We start from the raw sequence: 5,309 nt of genomic DNA on the forward strand, positions 1-5,309 counted from the left end.
AAAAATCGGGAGCATTTTAGCACGGGAAATGATAAAGTTACAAAAGATTTTGATAAAAAAAAAGGTTCCCAGCTGATGTGGCGGGTGTGATTTCAAACTTTGACCAAATCTAAGCCGTTAAGAGATGAAAATCACAACCGCCAGAGGAAATTTTTTTGTCAAAATCTTTTGTGATTCATATAGCAGGTCAAACTTTGATCTAGATCTAATTTTAAACCAAATATAAAAAACATATATTATTACTCATATTCAGAATCAGTATAACAAGAACTTAACAAAAAAAAGAATCAGTACAATATAGATAAGTACATCCTCACACCAATTTCCATGAAATAACAAGTATCCTAATAACAGACACAAACACAAGAAATCTATAACTTAGAATAAAACTGATTACTCCCCACCATAGACTGAAATCCTATCTTCAGGAAAGAAAGAACTAAATAGTACTAGTTTTTCCACTTTCCAAGCAATCATCGTTTCTTCAATGCAGGAACTTGTTATACTGCAACTGCTACTTTCCCTCACTGCCTCCAAAAGAAGAACATAGATTGGAATCATAGGCGAAAGTTTTCTTCAAACGTGGCTTCAGATTTGAAGGTTTTCAGGCGGCGAAAATAGCTGGATCAGAGAGACCCCAATCCATCATGAGGGGGAATTTTCTACTCATCTTCAATATCTGAATGGGTTCCTTAAATAGAAAGACTCAGTGTGAGAATAATCCCACATGGGAGAATGGGTAACTAGCAACCAAGAATATAACCTATAGGCCCTCTCCACTCATTGCCAATTGGTTTTGAGTGATGACCACAAACTTAACATGGTATCAGAGCTAGGCCCACACGTGATAGGCTTAAAAGCCACACGTGCTCCACGTCACCCGTAAAGAAAAAAACACACGTGTTAGGCTCAAAGAACGCCACACGTGAGGGGGCGTGCATTCAATCATGTTCTCTGCAAAACAAATTTTTATATGTCCACTTGTTGGCCAGTCCTCTTAAGTAATTCAAATGAGAAAAACAAAGAAGCACGATATTATGTACCTAATAATGTGTATGCAAGTAATGTGTTTTCAAGTAAAAATCATTTCTTTATGGGAAGAAAAACTCAGGTCATATGTATAACTGGCCTAGATGGTAATTACTTATAATAACGAGATAGGGAGAACAAAGAAGGATAATATTTCGACATTACGCCTAAAGGTTGATTAGAAATCAAAGTATCTAGGAAGATCTTGTGTTAGTTCATATTTATCTAATCAATTCTCAAGTATTCTATGACGGCTGACCGAATTAACAAGGAAGAATGAAGGCTCTTGAGCCTGTGAAAGTCAACAAGAAATTATCAAAGAAAAAGTCGACAATAATGGAACAACTTGACTGATTTATACTTTCGTAACACGGGTTTTTGACCATATAGTAAAATGAGTTAAAGATCTTCATAATGGCAAGCTATCACCATAAAGAGAAAAACCCAACCAAAACATATACATACATGATTTATTGCAAATCGTAACAAGTCACATCCTCCCACGGACTAGCAGTCCTTTTGCCGTTGTTCAGATATTTACTGCATATTAAAATTTTAATCAGTTAGTATCAAGAATAAAAACATTATTTTCTACTTCAAAGTCCAGACGATTCCTTCAATTTTTTAATGTGATTGGAATCCCTAGTTCCATTACTACAGGAATTAGGATTACACATACATCTCCAACATAGTATGGATACGACAGTTGTTGCCCCCTTTTAATTCAGAGGACTTACAGTTACAGTATAACCTCTAAGATTCCAAGTTCAAAACTTTCTTCTTCAACTATAGGCTACTTGTTAACACATCCATTACTGGAAGTTCACAACAATGTTTAAGAGAACTAGAAACATAGGCTTCCACTACTCTCTAAATCCAAATCGATATAGAGGACACAAGAATATTGACGAAGAGGCAATGTCCTTCACCTTTGGCTCATTGACCATAAACTGAGCCGTTTATCTACTAACGTTCTAAGCAGATAAGAACTGATAATTTCCAAACCAACTACCGAATAAATGGTCAAAGAAATTAACGAATAGCATTTCTATTATATATCAATAATTGAGTTAAACCAACCACAGCCAGTATCTGCTAAGAACTTCAACTGGATTAGCTAGTATATCGAAGGAAGTTAAAAAAAAATGAAGCAAGTAGTTATATACTACTTGCCTTATCTCTTAAAAATTCACAACGCAAAATTTGTTACCTTTTTCATTTCTACGACTAACCGAGAGTCCCACGTGCTATGGTTCACAAGGGGAAGAGTGTAAAGACTCCAAAAATTACAATATAAGTAGGGTGTTTTGCACTCTCCAAGAAGCCTTATCTATATTTTGTACGAGCAACAATATGGAATACATAAACAAGGTGGATTCAAATTGGGAATATAATATGAAAGCTTGAAGTCCGTTTTAAGAGGGCAATGTGCTGGCACGAGGTCCCTAGGCGCGAACCACCCTACCAAACTTTCTTTGCAGGAGTTCGAGCTCAACTCTTCGTCAAACATTTAGATAACAATAGCGATATAGAATTGAAGAAAACCCATCCAGACACAAATTGTACCCATCCACATACAGTTTCAAAATCCCATAAATCTCATGTCCCATTTCTACCATGTCGTCTTTTAGACAAATAGCTAAATTACATTTTCACGAGCAACCTACATTTCTGCCTAATATCTCATCAATAAAAAGACACAAAGGGGATCTCAAGAAAAAGAGATAAAACTTCAATCTTGATTTAGAAGGAAGACCTACGTTGTTTAAGGCATGCAGCAAAAGCAGTGGTTGAAAAGGGGATTGCATCACCTTGTTGAGACCTTCCTTGGGGTTTTCTTTACGCACTTTAGCACGCTTAGCTAGACTAGCCTCATTACAATACCCCTAGTCAACGTCATTGTTGTTGTTGAAGAAAAGTAGAAAACATTATTTAGAAGGAACGCTAACCTATTGCCATAAAAGTGAGAGAAAAGGCTTACCACGATTTTTAACAAAAAAATTTGAGATCTATACGCTCCAAGGCAAATGTATTTCTTCTCCGTTATCGTATTTCTTAAGAATCTACTTGAAAGCCTAATTTCTCTTGAAGAAATTCTAATCGATACTTACGACAAACATCGTAAGTCGTAACAAATATCACAGATGAATATCTCACACTACCATCTTTCATATTTGTAACCGTCTTGGTTGCCTTCTTGGCTTAATAACATATTTTGCCTTCATTCAAAAAAATAATATCTCAAACTACACTTTAATTGTCAATTGAAAAGATAGAAACATTCCTCAAGCCTCTCCTAAAAGTGACATAATCTGTAGTTTGAATGCACATAGGTTTTGAACATAGCGAGACTATTTGCTCTAGCACATCAACAGATTATTCGATGGGAAGGTTAGTATAGGCATTAGTAATACTAACAATTCAATTGTCATAAACTATTTGCTCTAGCATAATACATTCTACGTTTGAATTCCACTCCATATTGAATTGGTTTTTAATAAAACGCGGTATCAATTATCAAACCTCTAATTAGACTCAAACAATTTGAAATGTAAACCTATAACATTTTTTTTGAAGAGGGAACATTCAATTGATTAGGGAACAAAAACAATGGCACATAATACCTTTATAGACAAATGTTCAATAACTACCTGACCCATCTCATTTGTGCTTCCTCCAAATAAAAGAAAAAACCTAAGATAATGAAGAAAGGAAATGAGCATAAATTAGAACTGCATTCGAAGAGAATAAGAACCGACAAAACATTTATGCAACTTATGAATCTAAATTCGTATATTCTAATGTCTCCTGTTGGACTGAAACAAGACTTTAGGATGAAAATACTTAAACACATGCATTCACTTAAACATAATTGAGATAGTATTCCATGAAATACCCACCAAAATCTACACAAGAAAAGGCATATCATCCCAAAACTCATTTAAATTATTTATAAATGCTTAGTTTCGCGAGAGAATAAGGTTTACAACTTGAAAACACTCAACATCAACTCGTAAAGCCAACTTTAGTTGCGTGGTAACGTATGTGTTTCTGCAATGGGGAGACTAGATTTCGAATCTTACTGTATCCAAAATAAATTAATGGTGATACATATATATGGTTTTAATTTGAGAAAAAAAATATCACTAGTAAGTATTACCTTCTCTCTGTCACCTTTATCTTGTTCCCCAACAAGTTTTCATCATTTTAGCCCCATCTACGAAAAAAAACAAACAGTTACTAGTAACATAACTCTATAAATAACAAATCAAAGAAAAATATTTCAAAAAAACCCTAATTTTATGCAATATTTTTGTTCCCCTCATGGTTCAACAGCGAATAGTGACTCCCTTCTTTCAACCTCCAACTAGATGATACTTAAACAGACAGAAAGAGAGTGGGGAATTGGTGAGAGTGACGGGGAAGAGATTGAGATTCCGGCCACCACCGAAGACTGACAGAAAGAGAAATGAGCACACACCAACAACTGTATACCCTTATAACAATTGCTTGAGTGAGCCCCCTCTCTTCTGTCAATCTTTAAACAAAGGAGAAACAATCAGATCTGAACAACACAAACACCCCATTATATAGAGAACTCTCTCTATCTCTTCTAACTCATCTATTCAAGAAACAAAACTCTTGAAAGAAGAGGATGATGACTTATAACTAAACTAGGGTTTGTATATAATAAAACTGAAACCCCTTTTCACATCTTTTTACTTCTTCATTGTTTTTACAGTTGTAATTATAGACTCTTTCTCTCTATATCTGAAAAAATATCTTATCTCTATCTTTCACCACCACTAGCAGCAGTACTATAGATAGATCAAAGAGATTTACTTCATGCAAAAAAAGCAAACGACGTGTCGGTCTCACGTACCTTGTCTGTACTTGATCGAATCGAGATGTTTAGGGTTTGAAGGTGCCTTGGGACAGGAAGGAGTAGGACTCCATTTTTACTCTTGGTCTTCAAGGGGAAGACGAGTGTGGAGTGGGTAGGAGAGAGAAAGTCCAAGTCAAGAATTTAGGCTGGATAGGGACTGATCAGGTCATCGGGAAGTGGGATGAAATGTGTGGGCTTTCACCGGATTTGATTGATATACGGATTACCAACAACCGTTAGATTTCTTAAGTGGATAAGAATCTTTGATCCAACAGAAGATATTGCTGCTCACACCCATGCCTAGACAAGAGTGGCAAGATAAACTTGAAAATACAAAAGCAAAGAAAAAGAGAAAAAGCACTATCTCTTTGGAGGAAACCAGTGGCGAGGGTGG

General features: G+C 35.6%; 1 long non-coding RNA gene across 3 annotated transcripts; it reads right to left on the reverse strand.

Annotated features, from left to right (window-relative positions):
• Positions 1-209: 209 nt before the first annotated feature.
• Positions 210-5,098, reverse strand: LOC147537229 (uncharacterized). Of its 3 annotated transcripts, XR_015225672.1 has the most exons (6): positions 4,913-5,098; positions 4,190-4,246; positions 3,654-3,723; positions 2,790-2,978; positions 1,495-1,569; positions 210-691 (listed from the first exon to the last, which is right to left on the reverse strand). It is a non-coding gene; the product is annotated as an uncharacterized LOC147537229 (long non-coding RNA). The 3 variants fall into 3 exon arrangements; XR_015225670.1 differs by lacking the exon at positions 2,790-2,978; XR_015225671.1 differs by lacking the exon at positions 2,790-2,978 and having other exon boundaries at positions 3,681-3,723; positions 4,913-5,093.
• Between the last annotated feature and the right edge of the window lie 211 nt (positions 5,099-5,309).

Source organism: Eschscholzia californica, unplaced genomic scaffold (genome assembly GCF_041429995.1).
Source record: "Eschscholzia californica isolate CP2 unplaced genomic scaffold, dmEscCali1.0.p SCAF_5, whole genome shotgun sequence".
Taxonomy (NCBI): domain Eukaryota; kingdom Viridiplantae; phylum Streptophyta; class Magnoliopsida; order Ranunculales; family Papaveraceae; genus Eschscholzia; species Eschscholzia californica.